At 37.3% G+C, this 13,713-nt stretch overlaps 1 protein-coding gene across 8 annotated transcripts in view; it reads left to right on the forward strand.

Annotated features, from left to right (window-relative positions):
* PIK3C2G (phosphatidylinositol-4-phosphate 3-kinase catalytic subunit type 2 gamma) overlaps positions 1-13,713 on the forward strand; it is a 504,349-nt gene that overhangs the window by 393,338 nt on the left and 97,298 nt on the right. The window lies entirely within an intron of this gene.

The following is a 13,713-nucleotide window of genomic DNA, read 5'->3' on the forward strand; positions in this document are numbered from 1 at the left end:
CTGGATAAATAATACTGTTATCTTAAGCTATGATTTCTGAAATTATATGAATATCAAAACTTAAGGAAAAAATTGAAGTGTCGATGATAGAGCACATAATTTACCAAAAAGAAAACCAAGCTCAGTAATGGATCCAGCAATGCTCCTGGGGCCTCAGTGAGTGTCATTAACTTGGGTATACTTATGAGAGCCCTGGTATATTTAAACCCCTTGTTCTCTTTGTTCTAACAAGCTAGAAGTATTTTATGCCACTTTTTATTCTGATATCTCTACTAAGATACAGATAAAACTAAAATGAAAATCAACCCTCTCCCACCACCACTACTAAACTCAGAGATCTGGGTCATGAATGAGGACTAAGCCATCTGAGACACAGCATGTGTGGGTACCTTAAGTGCCCGCATCCTGACTACAGTATTAGCATTAAGAGGTTGCCCCTCTTGACCCTCTTCGAGACTTGAAAGAAATAAATGGCTTTTCCCGTGTCTCTCAGGGAGTACTCTATTCATGAACAACACAGGATCCTGCTTCACTCTTGGGTATTCACATTCTGGGTTAAGAAATGATCACAAGAGCTTCAGAGGATGTGTGACATTAAAAAATCATATTACAACGAATAGCATTTAGAGAAAAATGAAAATAAAATTGGTTTACCGGCCACAAAGGTTTTTTACCTCATTGCCAACTCCTCTCTCTGCTTCCCTTACTATTTTTTGTTTTACTCCCCTTACAGCTGTGAACATTCTGTTGAATAGAATCAGCAAAGGATCACAACTCAGTCCCTGCAAATTGATACTCTCATGTAATATCTCTGCCGAGCCCACTGCTAGGCAACAAAGGCAACCATCCATTAAAGTGCCATCCAAATGGGTTATTTCAGAATTTTCAGTCACTCTCAAACCTCAGGCGAGCTGTCCTTTAGAAACAGGCAACCTATTTCACAGGCCAGACTGGGATCATCAAGCATAAATTTCCTGGCCTACCTTCCCTCCTAAACGCAGATCCTGCTTTTCACTTTACCCATTTCCTCCTCCAGAAATACAAGAAGACATTTCCCATGTCTTCCCAGATAATCCGTTTGGCCTGCCACGCGGATTCTTTGGTTTAGTAAGTATAAGATCTCCTGCTCTTCAGCTAAAACTGAAGGCAGCTTGAAGAAAAACAGAACCCCAGACTTCAAAATAACCAATTATTTGCATCAGTGTAGTATTTTGATAGCAAGAACTAGATTCTATCTGGTATCTTTGGGGAAAAGAGTTTACGTGGACTCACACTGTCACCTAACAAACTCCAGAAACAGATATGCCTGGCCAGTTTCTATTGAAAACGAAGGCCTTCTCTTCTGCTTATCTCTACCTAGCAAATACTACTTCTCTTTGCCTATTGGCCAGTATTCTGTCATATAAATTCCAGAGAGAGACTGTCTAATTGACTTAACTAGTGGCCTTTATTGCTACTGGACAGGGTCCTTCATGCAAAGCCATCATGGATTCGGTTGACCATTCTTGTTCTCACCATGGGCCACCTCTTCACAGAGAACAGCCTGGAGCTTGTTCTCTGAACTCTGGGCTTTAGAAGGAACAATCTTAATAATGAGGGGTCATTGGGTAGTACAGGCACAATGACTGTCCCAAGAAGTACAAGCATGAAGCTGCTGAAAATGTTGATGACATCCCAAAAGGGTGCTCCCAGGCCTCACATCACAAACACAGGAGTCAGAGTCCCTTAGCTGACAAAGTATGCAGACACGGTGCCAGAAATCCCCAGTGTCACCAGCATTCCTTCTTGTTTATTTTTCATGGCTATAGGCTTCCCAGGTGGCACCAGTGATAAGAATCCACCTGCTAATGCAGGAGATGCAGGTTTAATCCCTGAGTTGGGAAGACGCCCTGGAGTAGGAAATGGCACCCACTCCAGTATTCTTACCTAGAGAATCCCATGGACAGAGGAGCCTGGTGGGCTACAGTTCATGGGGTTGTAAAGAGACTAACACAACTGAGCTTGCACACCTAACCTAATAAGGTGAGACAAGATTCCTTATGCTCAAATGTCTCAAAACATAGTTCAATGGCTTTCTACCTGGTTTCTCCTCAAAACTGAGAAACAGAGTATGGGACAGGAATGCAGATCCCTGGGCTCTTTTATCATTAAAATTTTTTGATTTTATTTTTTTAGGACTTTGCAAATTGTCATCTTATTGTTCAGTTGCTCAGTCGTGTCCAACTCCCTGTGACCATGGACTGCAGCACGCCATACTTCCCTGTCCTTCACTATCTTCCGGAGTTTGCTCAAACTCATGTCTAGTGAGTTGGTGATGCCATCCAACCATCTCATCCTGTGTTGTCCCCTTCTCCTCCTGCTTTCAATCTTTGCCAGGATCAGGGTCTTTTCCAATGAGTCGGCTCTTCACATCAGGTGTCATCTCATGGATTGCTGAATTCCACAAATATGAGTTAAAGTTTTCTTTTGCCTTAGCTTAACTGTTGATACCTTCAAAAATGAATGCTCCCAAGAAAAACCAAATAAAAAACAGGAGTTAGAGGAACTAACAGTTATGACCTCCAACTTTCCTTAAATTAGGACAGCAGATTCAAAGGGAAATGTAAATTAAACTGGCATTTCCCAAAAAAAAGTCTTCCATTAAAAAAAAAAAATGTAAGAACTAATCTGAACTAAATTGATTTTTAAAACTACTATTTTTTTAACTGCAGATAGGACAGCTTTTAGAAGGGCTTCCCAAGTGGCACAGTGGTAAAGAATCAGCCTGCCAATGCTGGAGACACAGGTTTGATTCCTGAGTCAGAAAAAATCCCCTGGAGTAGGAAATGGAACCCACTCCAGTATTCTTGCCTGGAATATCCAATGGACAGAAGAGCCTGGTGGGCTACAGCCCAAGGGGTCGAAAAGAATTGGATATGACTGAGTCACTGAATACACACATATGATAGCTTTTACAATAAATCAAAAAAAAAAAAAAAAAAAAAAAAGCTGGCTTTTAGGGCAAGGTGGGGATTGAAACCTGGAATGTCGTTTTGCTGGCATAGTACTTATACATAAGACTGATGCTGCTGAGTCGCTTCAGTCATATCCGACTCTGTGCGACCCCATAGACGGCAGCCCACCAGGCTCCCCTGTCCCTGGGATTCTCCAGGCAAGAACGCTGGAGTAGGTTGCCATTTCCTTCTCCAGAGCATGAAAGTGAAAAGTGAAAGTGAAGTTGCTAAGTCTTGTCCAACTCAGCAACCCCATGGACTGCAGCCCACCAGGCTCCTCCGTCCATGGGATTTTCCAGGCAAGAGTACTGGAGTGGGGTGCCACTGCCTTCTCTATACATAAGACTAGTCCATCTATATTTCCCTATATTTTTTTAATTCCATTTGCTCTAATTTGGCTAAATTTTGCAAGAAGCCTCCATAAGAAAATTTAAAAATTACTTATTGTATTAAAAGCCATGGGAGCCTGGAATTCTTGTTTGTATGCAATTGGGTGCCTTTGATGAAATTTGCCTAACACTTGCTGACCTTGTAGATGAATTCTGAAGATTTGAAGATTGGACTTGGAGGAGAGCAGTTTTTTATTCTTGTAGCCAAGTTCTAAACTATGAGGTAGGAGAAAAGAGAAAAAGATGAGAAACTCTAAAGTTGCCTCTTATTTTAATCCCTATCTAACATCTCTTTTGTAGGATTTCAAGAGTGTACCATAAGTCAGCTTCCACAGAACCATAAATCTGTACATTTGTTTTCCCGTGTATCTATCTTACTAGTTTACTAGTCTATATATATATATATATATATATATATAGGGCTCATATATATATTCATTTTTTTACTTATTTAGTAGTAAGCTTTCTTAAATAAAATTTATAAGGCTTCCCAGGTGGCACTAGTGGTAAAGAACCTGGCTGCCAATGCAGGAGACATAAGAGACACAGGTTTGATCACTGGGTAGGGAAGATCTCCTGAAGGAGGGCATGGCAACCCACACCAGTATTCTTCCTGGAAAATCCCACGGACAGAGGAGCTTGGCGGGCTAAGTCCACGGGGTCACAGAGTTGGATAAGACTGAAGCTACTTAGCACATACACATTCTATTTCTAATAACTTTTTATATGTTACTGCATTTGATTCTGTCAATAGTCCCAGGGGATGGCATGGTTTAGTCATCAACTATATTTCTAGATGGTAGTAACAACTGAGTCTCGTGAAAGCTAACTGACTTTCTTGAGATTACAGACAGAACTGATAAGTGAGTTTAAAAGAGAACAAAACTGATTTCTTGCATAATAGGTGATCTTCCCAGGACTCTAAACAAAATTATGTGGGGGAAAAAAACTACATAGGAAACTGATAATCTCAGATAATATGGATGTGCTTTAACTGTAGTGTCTTTGGATTAGTTGAAAGAACATAGTGAGAGAAAAAAACCTAAATGTTTATAGCTGTGTTTCTCAAATTAGGGTACCGTGCCATCAAAACTATATGAGATTAACATGAGATATCCATTTTTAGTATCTAATTTTTTAAGGTTAGACCATGAAGCTTAAATTTTTATCTTGACACAAATATATATACATGTTACAAATCCCCAAATCATCAAGTGCTCTCTTTTTAATGTCAGATAAACTTGAATTTTTTTAAATAAAAGTGCATAGAGAGGAATTAAAAAAAAAAAAAATGGTGTACCAAGACTGCATCAGCAATGATTATTCACTAAATTCATTTCAGAATGATAATTTTTTGGTTAAAAATATTTTGAATACTTTTGAATACTTATTGGTCCAATATAAATTTGTAATGATATAGGAATTACCATGATAGCGTATTTTATTGAGAGTTAGATGAAGAAATTTGTTCATGGAGAATGTCAGTTGAAACTGTTTACATATGATAAAATGACAGTGTTGATGGTAAAATAAGAACATTCTCATGCAAATTCCTTCACAGAAAAGTCATTTAAGAAGTTTTCCATGAGACTATTAAAGAGATTGACCAGTAAAATAGATCAGTGTTTTATCAAACAGCAAAATGATATCAAACTTCAGCAGTAGAAATATGCATTTTTTGAAATTCCCATCATGTGTTGCCTGAGAACCTTCACTCAGTCGCCTAAACTACACCTTTAGGCCTTCAATGGTTGGCCTTCCCTAGTAGCTCAGATGGTAAAGCCTCCGCCAGCAATGCAGGAGATCTGGGTTCAATCCCTGGGTGGGGAAGATCCCCTGGAGAAGGAAACAGCAATCCACTCTAGTATTCTTGCCTGGAGAATCACGTGGACAGAGGAGCCTGGCAGGTCACAGTTCATGGGGTCGCAAAGAGTCGGACATGACTGAGCGACAAAACACGCACACACACTTCAATGGTTACTCCCATGTAGTTTATGAAGCAATTAGAAAGTTTTGCCATTTTATTTATTATATAAATTTATATTAGTAAAAATATGAACTCAAAATATACAGTATTTAACCTGAGAAGAAAAAAAAAAAAAACTGACATGAAAGATTAGACCTGAATTTGACAGTTTTCTGAGACTGATAAACTCAATTGTCTATTCACACATAGCTAGGAAACCGATTAGTAGCAGTTGTTTCTGATGATAAACAGTTTAAAATATTTATATAAAAAGGTACATCTGTTCTGAAGTAGAAAAGAATTTGTACATCTGTTAATGATGGAACCTATTGTTTAGGAAATTTTATCTTATTTTATGTCCCTTTGGACTATGTTCCCTAGATCCAAGAAATACTAAATTTTTTTTCTAAGTGTTATTTCTGTATAAAAACCAAAGGCGCATTGTTTTAGTGCTTTTATCTCACCTAGGAATTCCATACTAATCTATTGGCTTGTGCTCAGTTGCTCAGTTCAGTTTAGTTCAGTTCAGCTGTTCGGTCGAGTCGGATTCTTTGTGACCCCATGGACTGCAGCACAAAGGGCCTCCCTGTCCATCACCAACTCCCAGAGTTTACTCAAACTCATGTCCATCGAGTTGGTGATGCCATCCAACCATCTCATCCTCTGTCATCCCCTTCTCCTCCTGCCCCCAATCCCTCCCAGCATCAGAGTCTTTTCAAATGAGTCAGTTCTTCACATCAGGTGGCCAAAGTATTGGTGTTTCAGCTTCAGCATCAGTCTTTTCAATGAATATTGAGGACTGATTTCCTTTAGGATGAATGGGTTAGATCTCCTTGCAGTCCAAGGGACTCTCAAGAGTCTTCTTCAATACCACAGTTCAACAGCATCATTTCTTCGGCGCTCAGCTTTCTTTATAGTCCAACTCTCACATCCATACATGACCACTGGAAAAACCATAGCCTTGACTAGACAGACCTTTGTTGGCAAAGTAATGTCTCTGTTTTTTAATATGCTGTCTAAGTTGGTCATAACTTTTCTTCCCAGGAGCAAGTGTCTTTTAATAGCATGGCAGCAGTTGCTCATTCATGTCCAATTCTGCTCTGAGGTCCCCAGTCCTAAATTGCATCATATTTAACAACACTAGTTTATCTGACCTGTTAAATCTGACACTTGAGAATCTGGAGATGGATTTAGGTGAAAGTTGCCTTAAAACTCTAGGTTTATCATAAGAGGTCATCCTTCACCACTAGTCTTCTTGCATCTTGACTGTTGAGAAATGTAAGAATAAGGCCTGGATGTGTGTGTTTGAGATTATGTGAGCATGAGTACATCAGAACTCAAGATTTATGATTCATAGTCCTACCTTCATGAGAAGTGAGTACATGCTGTTACCATAAAGCTTTCCATCCCAATACATAAAATGTGCTCAGTAAATATTTGTTGAATGAGTGAATAAATTGTAAGGTCTCCATAAATCATGATTAGTATTATACTCTTACTATTATTATTGTCTTCATGTCTTTAAACTGCTGATGAGGAAAGAAATGAATGTTTTATCCTGTACTACCTACCCATAAATTCATAAAGTCAAAGGACATCTTTAGAAATAATGAACACTGTGGAAATGAATAATGATCAAGGTCATATTTTAACTTTATTAGCAAATTTTGGCCAAGATTGATATATAATAATGGGAAAATTTGGATTTTTTTTTAAGCCTAATACCAGAACAAGATAAATGGGCTTGAAGTTTTATAAAAAATGAGGGGGAAATTATTAAACATTATTGATTTATATTTTTAACATCAAGGACATGGCTGATTCTTCATAAAGAAATCACTGCATGATAACTTTGATGGATGCCAACCCAGAAAACCAGTGTTTATTACATTCGATATCTATTCCTCTTGGAAAATTTTAGTAAGCTCAGAATAGAAGGAAACTTAGATAAACATGTATTTTAAAGTGAAAAATTATGAGCATTAATGTCATTAATGTCAGAAAAAATATAATAATGCCTCTATCTTTATAGTAAAGCACTATATTTAAGATTTGCTATATTATTATTTTCCACTTGAATAAGAAAACAAATAAAGCAATTCCAGATACTTTTCTTTTAATTTTTGAAATAATAAGAATTTAATACAGTAAGTAGTTACAAGATAAACATTCATGAGTCAGTAGTGAAAAAAATAGAGGGGGAACTTTATATGATCACCTAAGTAGATACAGAAAATGCAGGTATTAAAATTTAGAATCACTGTTTTTTCAGCTCTCTAAAAACAAATAGAAGTGTCCTTAACCTGTAGCTAAAAACTATAGAAAACATTGTGTTTAGTGGGAAAACATTAAAAGCTTTTCCCTTTAATCAAACAAACCAAAAATGCCTGCTATTACTATTTTCATTTAACATTGAACTAGAAATCTAGAAATCTTAGTAATGTAAAAGGTAACAGAAAACTCTGTCATTGTTTTCATATAACATGACTGTGTCCATTCAAATTTCAAAAGAATATACAGTATATTGTTAGAAATAATGACTTAAAATCTACTCATATATTAACAGTTATTAGGTAAAATTTAGGAAAAACTAGAATTTAAAAGCTATGATAAATCTAACAAAAGATATGCAAAACATCCACAGAAAAAAAATTCTAAAATTGTACAAAAGGATGTAAAATGAGACTCAATTAAATGGAGAAATATGCCATGTTTAGTGGTTGTATGTTTCAATACTGTGAAGATGTTGATTCTCCCCAAATTAATTTATAGTTTAATAAATGCCACTCAAATGATTGTTCATTTATTTTGTGTATGGGTAAGCTGGATAAGCACATCAAGCTGAGCACATCATGAGAAATGCTGGGCTGGATGACTTACAAGCTGGAATCAAGATAGGTGGGAGAAACATCAACAACCTCAGATATGCAGATGATACCACTCTGATGGCAGAAAGCAAAGAGGAAGAACCAAAGAGTCTCTTGATGAAGGTGAAGGAGGAGAGTGAAAGAGCCGGCTTAAAACTAAATATTAAAATAAACTAAGATCATGGCTCCATTACTTCATGACAAATAGAAGGGGAAAAGGTGGAAGCAGTGACAGATTTCCTCTTCCTGGGCTCTAAAATCACTGTGGATGGTGACTGCAGCCATAAAATCAGAAGACGATTTCTTTTTGGCTGGAAAGCTATGACAAACCACAAAAGTCCATACAGTCAAGGCGATGGTCTTTCCAGTGGTCATGTACAGTTGTGAGAGCTGGACTGTAAAGAAGGCTGAGCACCAAAGAATTGATGCCTTCAAACTGTTGTGCTGGAGAAGACTCCTGAAAGTCCCTTGGACAGCAAGGAGATCAAACCAGTCAATGTTAAGGGAGATCAACCCTGAATACTAATTAGAAGGACTGATGCTGAAGCTGAAACTCCTGTATTTTGGTCATCTGATGCGAACAGCCAACTCATTGGAAAAGTCCCTGATACAGGAAAAGATTGAGGTGTCAGATAATGAGATGGTTGGATGGCATCACCGACTCACTGGACACGAATTGGGTGAACTCCAGAAGATGGTGAAGGACAAGGGAGCCTGGCGTGCTGCAGTCCATGGGGTCCCAAAGAGTCAGACATGACTGGGTGACTGAACAACAACAGAAGCTTGATAAGCTGATTCTAAAATATATTCAGGAGGTCAAAGGACCTAAATTCATGGGAAAAAAAAAAAAACACTTAAAGAAGAACAAGGTAAAAGAATTTTCAAGACTTATTGTAAATTCTAGCTATTTAAGAAAATGTAGTATTAACACAGAGATAGACAAATTGACGAGTGCAACCAAATCAAGAGGCCAAGAACAAGCCTATATGTATGTAGACCATCGGTGTTGGACAAAAGTTGAATCAGTGAGGAAGGAATGGTCTTTGCAATGGAAAAAAAAAATTGGTTAAACTAATCATTGTATATCTATACTTCCAGATAGATAATTTTTTTATTCTATTTATTTATTTATTTTTTATTTTATTTTTTAACTTTACAATATTGTATTTTTTTAAATAAAGTTAACTCTATTTTCTGAAATAGATTATTCATTCAACAAATATTTGGGGGCTACTTACATTGCACAAGTTATTGGAAAATTTTTCTTCCAAAATATATTTGTTGTTGTTCAGTCACTAAGTCATGTCGGACTCTTTGTGACCCCATGGACTGCAGCACAGCAGGCCTCTCTGTCCCTCACCATCTCCCAAAGTTTGCCCAAGTTCATGTCCAAAATATATTACTGTTAAAAAAGCAGATTACATTTCAAATAATTGTGATTCTTGATTCTTGCCTTTTTTACTTCCATCTCACACAACTTCAAAATTCTTACAAAAACATGCTCCCTTTATCTGCCTGATTCCCTTCTTCCCCTCCTCACTCTGTCAGCCACACTGCAATTTTTTGCTGTCTGTTAAGCACCAGTCATCCATCTACCTCTGAGCTTCTGGATGAGCTGTTGTTTCTTTCTAGAATATCCTCCAACAGAAATTCCCGTGGTCTGTGTTCTTGGCAAACTAAGTTTATCAAATCACTCCACCCATATTTTCAGTGAGATTATCCCTGACCATCCTGCTTAAGGGGTTTCCCTGGTAGTTCAGCTGGTAAAGAATCCACCTGCAATGCAGGAGACCCCAGTTCGATTCCTGTGTCAGAAGATTCGCTAGAGAAGGAATAGGCCATCCACTCCAGTATTCTTGGACTTCCCTTGTGGCTCAGCTGGTAAAGAATCCACCTGCAATTGTGGGAGGCCTGGGCTTGATCCCTGGGTTGGGAAGATCCCCTGGTGAAGGGAAAGGCTACCCACTCTAGTATTCTGGCCTGGAGCATTCCATGGACTGTATAGTCCATGGGGTCACAAAGAGGCGAACAGGCCTGAGCGACTTTCACTTTCATCCTGCTTAAAACGGCAACTGTTTCCTACCGCATATTCCTTCTCCCCAATTTCTATCTTAGTTTCTTCTATGGTTTATATTACTTTCTCAAATCCTCTATTTTTATGTTTATTTCATGATAGTTTATATTCACATTATAGAAAGTTTATAAGGGGAGACATTTCTGTCTGGTTTTCTCACTGGTATACCCCAGTATGCACCTGGCATATAACAAGAGTAAAACTAGCGCAAGGGTCATCTGTGTCTGTGTGTCTGCTCATTTGCACAAGTGTATAGAGGAACTGCAAAAGAAAACTACCACTCTTCATACTGGCTATCTGGGGGGAGGAGAGTGGTAATGGAAGAAGGATGAGGCAAACCTTTTATATTTTACTTAATATTTTACTGTGCGGCTTGAATTGCATTTTATTTCTAAAAAAGTAAATATTTTAGTGTGCCTGGAATTTCTTTCATAATTCATAAAACATATCAAATAGGGTAGCAAAACCCCAAAACTGTGGACAGCATCCAAAACAGAACTAAGTAACAAGGTATTCCTAAGAACAAGCAGGGAAGGGCAGATCATTAAGTTACAAGACCTGTGTAACAGAATCTTATGGGAGGAAGCTAAGGAAGCCACAGTTACCTGGTGGACCTGAGAACAAGGCTTCACAGAGCTCACAGGTACTCGTTGGAAAGCCGAGTGGGCCAATTTGATAAGCTATGAAGCAGCTGAAATGGGGAAGGACTTTTACACACTCCAGTTCACAAGGAAGGGCAAGGGTTCCATAGAAAATCTGAAAAGGTTGGAGAAGTCTATAAACTCTCAAAGGTAACTGACACTTCCTCCCTAGAAAAAGTCCTAGCTGAAGACAAACTGCCATAAATATAATCTGAATGAAAGGAGAAAGATTGTAGGAGCAAAGGAAAAACAAAATCCAGAAAAAATTGGGGGCAAAGGGACCAGCCGAAGCAACATATCTCAGAAAGTATGAAACAGTGTTTTTTTACCTGTGACAGCAACAGAAAAGGGGGCTTAAGATCCTGAGAACCCTCTACTCCTTCCTGAAAGTTTAATTTCATCTTAAAATGAATAAGTAAGATGGATCGTGTCTGAATGTCATACAAAATTAGAAGTTTTAAAAAAGAAATAAAATGCAAATAAAATCTCTTCAATGAAAGTATGCCAGAAAGACATTCCTAACAAAGGGATAAACTGTTATATTTCAGATTGAGCTAAAAGAAATTAAGAAAATGATAAAGATATGGAGGAGCAATGTAAATTATAATTAGAGAAAACTCAAAAATGAACCTCCCAAAAATTAGAAAATAAAACATACTTTAATAAAGTCCCTGAAGAAGAAAAATAAAGTAATATATCAAAACAATATCAAAACTAAATTGTGTATTTAGTATTTTGATGAATATTGACATCATAATTCAAGAAGTTTTCAGAAAAATGAAAAGACTTGAAATTACATATGAAAAAGACACTTTGCGTATTGAGAAAGTTACCCAGAATAACCAACCTGAAACATATTTTTGGAGAAAGTATTGGATTTGAGGGGGAAAAAAAAGCTTGCTTTAAGCATCTAGGCAAAAAGATCAATTCATTTGTAAGGGAAAGAATTTCAGACTGTCATAAGAATTTTGGGTCATAATCCTTTATTCCAGAAGAAAATTAAATAATATTTTTATGACCCCCCAAAAAGGAAAATGTGAGCCACGGATATTGTAGCCAGTAAAATTGACTTTCGTGCATAAAGGTCACAGAAAAACTGTTATCAACACCCAGAACTCAGAAACTTACTTCCTTGAGCACTTCTGGTGGAATTTGCCAGAAAATGAGCATCAGGTAGTCAAAATGACAGAGGGATGTGACATAGGACTGGTAGAGCATATCATATTTAATGATAGTCAGAAGAGGGAATGTGTAATATGTATAGTATAGATACCATATGATGCAGATAGAATAGCTCTGTAAAAAATGGGAGTGAAATAGGAAGCACATATGAAAAGTGAAGTAGGCATAAAGATTGCTTTATTATATGAACTCAGGATAAAAAGGATAGCACTGCAATCAGATACTGGAGAAAAAGGGCACAGGGGAGAAAGGGTATTATCTGAAGATATTTATTATACCATTAGGACACAATTGCAAACCTTCTTAAATATAAATAATCATAATACTAGAGCAGAGACGATCCAAAACCAAACCAAAAAATAAAATAAAATAGAGACAGAGTGAAAACATTCCATGTAAAATATGTGTATATTAAATATAGTATTATTGTATACAACTTCTTAGAAAATAGTTGACAGAGGAAATCAAATATATTTGAAAAGAAAACAATGAAAGTTAAATCATAATTTTTTTTTTAATGTTTAAATATAGGGGGAAGAAGGGAATAGTATAGAGAGTTCAGGGATAGATGTTGGGCTTCTTGGAATATACACTGTTTTGATAAATATAACTTCTGGAATTGATTAAGTATTTAAAACAAAATGATGTTTTAAATTATTCCTAAAAAATAGAATACAAAAATCCGAGACCGCATTACTTGTCTCCTGAGAAACCTGTATGCAGATCAAAAAGCAAGAATTAGAACTGCACATGGAACAGAGAACTGGATCAAAATTAGGAAAGGAGTACATCAAGGCTGTGTATTGTCACCCCGCTTATTTAACTTATATGCAGAGTACATCATGTGAAAAGCACAAGCTGGAATCAAGATTGTTGGGAAAAATATCAACAACCTCAGATATGCAGATGATACCATTCTAATGGCTGAAAGTAAAGAGGAATTAAAGAGTCTCTTGATGACAGTGAAAGAGGAGAGTGAAAAAGCTGGTTTAAAACTCAACATTCAAAAAACTAAGATCATGGCATCTAGTCCCTTCACTTCGTGGCAAATAGAAGGGGGAACAAATGGAAACAGTGACAGACTTTATTTTCTTGGGCTCTAAAATCACTGCAGATGGTAACTGCAGGCATGAAATTAGAAGACGCTTGCTTCTTGGAAGAAAAGGTATGACAATCTTAGTGTATTAAAAAGCAGAGACATCACTTAGCTGACAAAGGTCTGCCTAGTCAAAGTTATGGTTTTCCCAGTAGTCATGTATGCTTGTAAGAGTTGGACCATAAAGAAGGCTGAGTACTGAAGTATCGATGCTTTTAAACTGTGGTGTTGAAGAAGACTCTTGAGTCCCTTAGACTGCAAGGAGATCAAGCCAGTCAATCCTAAAGGAAATAACCCTGAACATTCATTGGAAGGACTGATGGTGAAGCTGAAGCTCCACTTTGGCCACCTGATGGGAAGAGCTGATTCATTGGAAAAGACCCTGTTGCTGGGAAATATTGAAGGCAGGAGGAGAAGGGGACAACAAAGGGTGAGATGGTTGGATGACATCACAGACTCAATGGACATGAGTTTGAACAAACTCCAAGAGTTAGCAGAGGATAGA

Source organism: Bubalus bubalis, chromosome 4, assembly GCF_019923935.1.
Source record: "Bubalus bubalis isolate 160015118507 breed Murrah chromosome 4, NDDB_SH_1, whole genome shotgun sequence".
Taxonomy (NCBI): domain Eukaryota; kingdom Metazoa; phylum Chordata; class Mammalia; order Artiodactyla; family Bovidae; genus Bubalus; species Bubalus bubalis.